Genomic DNA, 7,625 nt, shown 5'->3' with positions numbered 1-7,625 from the left:
TCCTTTTGGGCCTCGACGGTACTAACTCCCGCGCTAGCCTCCAGGTGTCCTTCTAGGATGGCATGATCCCTTCAACAAGAAATGGCCCTCTTCCGCAACTTGCCCTGTTGTAGCGGTAGATATAGGCGAAAGGTTCTCCATGGCTTGGATTTGAACCACTAGGCCCAGCAGGCCCATCTCCGCGTCTAGACTAGCTAAAGTAGGATGCAATTCCCTGATCATTGTTGGCGATCCAAACAACACATCGACCAAAGGTGTAAGGTTGTTCCCAGCAGGCAGGCATGGGCAAGGACTGCTATCTTGGGAGCTGGCAGCCACTTGCAAGCCCTTTGTCCCTGGAACAACCAAGAGTTTCACGAGAACGGCAATCAGCGTTCCCGACAACATCGACCAACAAAGGGGAAGAAGCTTCAATTGTCGCGATCAAATTAAGCTTCAAATGTCGAGGTAAAAGCTGGCTGTGACTACACCTCCATGTGGCCCTCTACCTCCCCATGCACGTGTTGGGTCCCATTAGGAAGGTATGTACGAGTCTATGGCTCGGTGGCTTGTTGGCGGCCACCGCCACCATTGCCACTACCAGAAGACATTGATGAGGAGCCTGAGGTCAGCAATGAATGGTCCCTCTGAGGCTTCCTGTGGATCCACCGCTTCCTTCCGTCCGTTCGTGGGCTACACCACCACCACCACCACCTCTCGTGGAGAACTGCATCCTAGAATGCACAAAACCTCTCACAGGAGGCGTGGGGAATTGCTGATACTCCAGCCCCAACACCAAATGGTATCAACACGTAGTCTTTTCTTCACTTGAAGAGGATCCAATACTTTTGGCCATATGGATGCCATGATCTATGACCTTAACACGTAGTCTTTTCTTCACTTGAAGAGGATCCAATACTTTTGGCCATATGGATGCCATGATCTATGACCTTTTCTGGGTGGATGAGGACCGGTGGTCCACCAGCTTGAGCAGGCCAATATGAGCAGGTGCATCGGCGAAGATGCCATCCTCCGGGAAGTGAATTAGAGGTGAAGCCACACCTCCAGATTGAGAAAACCACAGGAGGCCAACGCGTCGATGTTTTACATCCACATCCACAGGAGGAAGCATGCATAATCCTTATAAGAGAAATCTAGCTTGTCGATGGAGTCAATCAGCGCCTACCCATTGAACAGTGACTTGACCGACACCACGTTCCAAGCATGATCAGGTATGCCCTCGAGGAAAACCATCACCTTGAACAACAGTGACAAGGCCGACACACAATGAAGTCGTGACCATCGAATAAGGATGAAGGAGACCGATCCCATCTGCAACATGCCCTGAACTGGCAAGGCATCTTTCTTCACTTAAGGATATGTAAAGAATAGCAGAAAGTCCCTTTGCGCGTGTATCATGATCCTGATCTGCTCCTCATCGATGCGGAACTGCAGGGCGATCGCCCGCTTTACCTCAAACAACTCCAATTACGACATGAAACTCACCACCACAGCCACCATGACATGCCTAAGCATGCGCTGCTTTGCGTTCGCTACTGCCGTGACAAAAGCCTTCTTGTTCCGCCTAGCGCTTCCAAGCTAGCCGGAGCCTACGGCGAGGAGGTGACCACGAATTGGTTGGGAGGACAGTCCGAGCCTTTCACCTAGCTTACAGGAGGAGCCTCCATGCCAAAAGGAGCTCGAGGAGAGCGCTCTAGAGGCACATGTTGTTTGCCTCTCTTCCCAGCAGATCTTCCCTCTGCTACCGAAACCTGGGGCCCGTTCGGTAGCCTGGGCCAGTTTTGCGTCACATTGTGCTAGTGAGTTGGAATGCTCTGCACGTTCCTTACGGGCCACGTGCCAGAATTGGCGTGTCGTTTGGTTGCTTGCGATGAGTTTTTTCGGCCCGTGGAGATTTGGGCTTTGGCTGATTGGTTGGCCGGTGTTAAGCCATGTAGCATCCCAAAACAAGAATGTTGTTGTTTGGTTGCAACCCAAAATTAGGTTCTAGTTACCTCTTCCATTGAGTGGTGAGGTTAACAATGATCTATCAATAGCGCACAAGCAAGCACATAAGGCAATATCAGACTACAAAGATCATAGACGATACGAATTAGGTTCAGTTGACTCGACACGACAAGTGTTCACAGACCAGAGTTCAGACACAACACGCTAGAACAGTTGAGACACAATACCAGCAGAGCTTCAGACTTCTTCTTCCATGATGATACACCTAGTGGCATCGCCATGGTCCGGGCACCTGGTCATCACCTCAGTGCAGGTGTGGTCGAAGATGACCACACTGAACTCGCTAGCGGACACCTTCTTGAAGGTGAGGAATTGGCATATCTGTAACTGATGGGCGATGGCGAAGGCTGCCCACCCATGGTCGATGAATGCTTCGGCACCGACTTTCTTGGTAGTCATCCTCTAGCTCCAACCAGTGTTGATGCAGACGATGATGTTGGAAGGGATGGGTCCGAACCACTTTATGATCTAGGAAGGGACTGCCTAAAGGTTGGCTTGAAGATGATCCTCGGGAAGTGTTTTGGCCCTACGTCGCCGTGGAAGTGGCCGATAGTATCCTTTCTTCCTCGACGCTTCTGGGAAGGACCCTCGTCAGGAACCTCCGTAGGTGCCCCAAGGTGGATCCACTTACTCTGCACAAAAAAACACATGCCATTAGAGGGGTGGCTGCTCACAACGAGGAAGTGCATAATAGATAAACAAGGATATAAAACAACATTAGCGAGGCCTCATAAATTGGGTCACACGGCAGACAAATAGACTATCCTCAAACTAAGTCTTGTGTGCAAGGAATGTGGCACACACGACTAAGTTTAAGGACATCACCTTGCCTTCCATAGTGCCATATTTGAACCATTGGCCAATGCACAACTGATGCACACGGTTGGATAACACCATTGAAGAAGCAGAAACATGCAAAGAAAGGTAACATAGGCCTCATAGTATGAGGACATATGGAAGAGATGTTTGATCATAACCTATGGCATGGTCATGTTCACTCATTCTATAGGTTCCGATCAATTATCTCATCCATAGTATGATCCCTGGATATAATCATTGGCCTAGTTCACTCACAAACAACACAAGTAACAGTTCAAATAGAGGTTTACTTAGTTCAAACATTAGCAGAATCTCCCAATACTATACATTACAAATGCCACTTAGTTCAACCATTAGCATAATCTCATGTATTACATCTCTAACACATTCATCACTCTTCACAAATAGCCCCGACCCTCTTGAGCTTTTCCTTGTTTTCAAAATTCAGTTTGAACAGACCGTATATGTGATACTCTAACTTTCTATTTTCAGATTGAAGACCCTGTTTTTCAACGAGCAACACCTTTCTTTCTGCCTCCCATTCATGTTTCTTAGACCTCATAACTTGTGTTTGAGTTCTCTGCACATTCTTCAACATATATAGCAACCTCATTCTTCAACTCGTTTTGCGCTCGGGTCTGAACAAACTAGGGCTGCTTGATGTCTACGGGTGCTTCTATTCTTGGATTACCGGGATTGTCATCGCAATACACATGTTTTAACCAAGTGTCACAAAGGGGTACCTCTATGCCGCCTGTACAAGGTCTAAGGAGAAAGCTCGTATTTGGATTTCTCGCTTTTGATTATTCTCAACTTAGACATCCATACCGGGACAACATAGACAACAGATAATGGACTCCTCTTTAATGCATAAGCATGTAGCAACAATTAATGTTCTCATATGAGATTGAGGATATATGTCCAAAACTGAAACTTCCACCATGATTCATGGCTTTAGTTAGCAGCCCAATGTTCTTCTCTAACAGTATGCATGCTCTAACCATTAAATGAGTGGTAAATCTCCCTTACTTCAGACAAGACGGACATGCATAGAAACTCACATGATATTCAACAAAGAGTAGTTGATGGTGTCCCCAGGAACATGGTTATCGCACAACAAACAACTTAATAATAGATAAAGTGCATAAGTACATATTCAATACCACAATAGTTTTTAAGCTATTTGTCCCATGAGCTATATATCGCAAAGGTAAAGAATGGAAATTTTAAAGGTAGCACTCAAGCAATTAACTTTGGAATGGCGGAGAAATACCATGTAGTGGGTAGGTATGGTGGACACAAATGGCATAGTGGTTGGCTCAAGGATTTTGGATGCATGAGAAGTATTCCCTCTCGATACAAGGTTTAGGCTAGCAAGGTTATTTGAAACAAACACAAGGATGAACCGGTGCAGCAAAACTTACATAAAAGACATATTGTAAACATTATAAGACTCTACACCGTCTTCCTTGTTGTTCAAAACTCAATACTAGAAATTATCTAGACTTTAGAGAGACCAATTATGCAAACCAAATTTTAGCAAGCTCTATGTATTTCTTCATTAATAGGTGCAAAGTATATGATGCAAGAGCTTAAACATGAGCACAACAATTACCAAGTATCACATTATCCAAGACATTTTACCAATTACTACATGTAGCATTTTCTGTTTCCAACCAAATAGCAATGAACGAAGCAGTTTCAACCTTCGCCATGAAAATTAAAAGCTAAGAACACATGTGTTCATATGAACCAGCAGAGCGTGTCTCTCTCCCACACAAGCATTTATTCAAACAAAAACAGAAACAAAAACAAACAGACGCTCCAAGTAAAGTACATAAGATGTGACCGAATAAAAATATAGTTTCAAGAGAAGGAACCTGATAATTTTGTCGATGAAGAAGGGGATGCCTTGGGCATCTCCAAGCTTAGATTCTTGGGTCTTCTTGAAATATGCAGGGATGAACCACCGGGGCATCCCCAAGCTTAGACTTTTCACTCTTCTTGATCATAGTATATCATCCTCCTCTCTTGACCCTTGAAAACTTCCTCCACACCAAACTCGAAACAAACTCATTAGAGGGTTAGTGCATAATAAAAATTCACATGTTCAGAGGTGACACAATCATTCTTAACACTTCTGGACATTTCCCAAAGCTACTGGAAGTTAATGGAACAAAGAAATCCACCCAACACAGCGAAAGAAGCAATGCGAAATAAAAGGCAGAATCTGTCAAAACAGAACAGTCCGTAAAGACGAATTTTAAAGTGGCACCAGACTTGCTCAGATGAAAATGCTCAAATTGAATGAAAGTTGCGTACATATCTGAGGATCACTCACGTAAATTGGCATAATTTTCTGAGTTACCTACAGAGAGACCTGCCCAAATTCGTGACAGACAGAAATCAGTTTCTACGCAGTAATCCAAATCTAGTATGAACCTTGCTATCAAAGACTTTACTTGGCACAACAATGCAATAAAATAAGATAAGGAGAGGTTGCTACAGTAGTAAACAACTTCCAAGACTCAAATATAAAATAAAAGTGCTGTAGTAAAATAAACACATGGGTTATCTCCCAAGAAGTTCTTTCTTTATAGCCATTAAGATGGGCTCATCAGTTTTAATGATGCTCACATAAGAAATAAGAATTGAAGCAAAAGAGAGCATCAAGAAGCAAATTCAAAACAAATTTAAGCCTAACATGCTTCCTATGAAAAGGAATCTTGTACACAAATGAATTCATGAAGAACAAAGTAACAAGCATAGGAAGATAAAACAAGAGTAACTTCAAAAATTTCAGCATATAGAGAGGTGTTTTAGTAATATGAAAACTTCTACAACCATATTTTCCTCTCTCATAATAATTTCCAGTGGCATCATGAATAAACTCAACAATGTAACTATCACATAAAGCATTCTTATCATGAGTCTCATGCATAAAATTATTACTCTCCACATAAGCATAATCAATTTTATTAGTTGTAGTGGGAGCAAATTCAACAAAGTAGCTATCATTATTATTCTCATCATCAAATATAGGAGGCATATTGTAATCATAATCAAATTTATCCTCCATAACAGGCGGTACTAAAATACCAATATCATTATAATCATCATAAATAGGAGGCAAAGTATCATCAAAGTAAATTTTCTCCTCAATGTTTGGGGGACTAAAAATATCATGCTCATCAAAACCGACCTCCCCAAGCTTAAATTCTTCCATAGCATTAGCAACAATGGTGTTCAAAGCACTCATACTAATAACATTCCCATTAGCATGCATAAGTTCCATGGGTTTTTTAATTTTCTCTTCAAACACATCATGTCCTAATTCAAGATAAAGTTCATAAAGATCTCTCATTTTGTTGTTGTCTTCCATTAAGCCTTACTAGTGTAAACAAGAAACAAAAAGATGCAATTGCAGGATCTAAAGGAAATAGCTTCGAGCGCACACACAACGGCAACAGAAAAGTACTTAGTTACCTAGGACCGGAGTATGAGTGCCTTTTACCTTTCCTCTCCGGCAACGGCGCCAGAAAAGTGCTTGATGTCTACGGGTGCTTCTATTCTTGTAGATAGTGTTGGGCCTCCAAGAGCAGAGGTTTGTAGAACAGCAGCAAGTTTCCCTTAAGTGGATCACCCAAGGTTTATCGAACTCAGGGAGGAAGAGGTCAAAGATACCCCTCTCATGCAACCCTGCAACCACAAAGCAAGAAGTCTCTTGTGTCCCCAACACACCTAATAGGTGCACTAGTTCGGCGAAGAGATAGTGAAATACAAGTGGTATGAATGAATATGAGCAGTAGTACGGCGCCAGAAAAGTGCTTGTCAAGCGTGCGATTGATGGTAGTAATATTGCAGGAAGTAAAGATGCAGTAAAACAGTAAACAAGCAGCGATAGCAGTATTTAGGAACAAGGCCTAGGGATCATACTTTCACTAGTGGACACTCTCAACATTGATCACATAACAGAATAAATAAATAGATGCTAGACTCTACACCCTCTTGTTGGATGATGCACACCACTAACTGTGTAGGATTACACGAACCCTCAATGCCGAAGTTAACAAGCTCCACAATATTCAGTGTTCATATTTAAATAACCTTAGAGTGCATAACAGATCAACATAACCAAACCAAGTACTAACATAGCATGCACACTGTCACCTTCACACTACGAAAGGAGGAATAGATCACATCAATACTATCATAGCAATAGTTAACTTCATAATCTACAAGAGATCACAATCATAGCCTACGCCAAGTACTACACGATGCACACACTGTCACCATTACACCGTGCAGGAGGAATAAACTACTTTAATAACATCACTAGAGTAGCACACAGATATATTGCGATACAAAACACATTGCAATCATAAAGAGATATAAATAAGCACTTCACTATGCCATTCATAACAGTGAATAAGTATTCTGTGAAATATAGCCTAAGAGACCCACACGGTGCACACACTGTCACCTTTACACATGTGGGACAAGGAGTCTCCGGAGATCACATAAGTAAAATCCACTTGACTAGCATAATGACATCTAGATTACAAGCATCATCATATGAATCTCAATCATGTAAGGCAGCTCATGAGATTATTGTATTGAAGCACATAGGAGAGAGATGAACCACATAGCTACCCCGAGCCTCGATGGAGAACTACTCCCTCCTCATGGGAGACAGCAGCGTTGATGAAGATGGCGGTGGTGTCGATGGAGAAGCCTTCCGGGGGCACTTCCCCGTCCCGGCAGCGTGCCGGAACAGAGACTCCTGTCCCCGCATCTTG

Source organism: Lolium perenne, chromosome 4 (genome assembly GCF_019359855.2).
Source record: "Lolium perenne isolate Kyuss_39 chromosome 4, Kyuss_2.0, whole genome shotgun sequence".
Taxonomy (NCBI): Eukaryota; Viridiplantae; Streptophyta; class Magnoliopsida; order Poales; family Poaceae; genus Lolium; species Lolium perenne.
Note: the sequence above shows the minus strand (reverse complement) of the source record.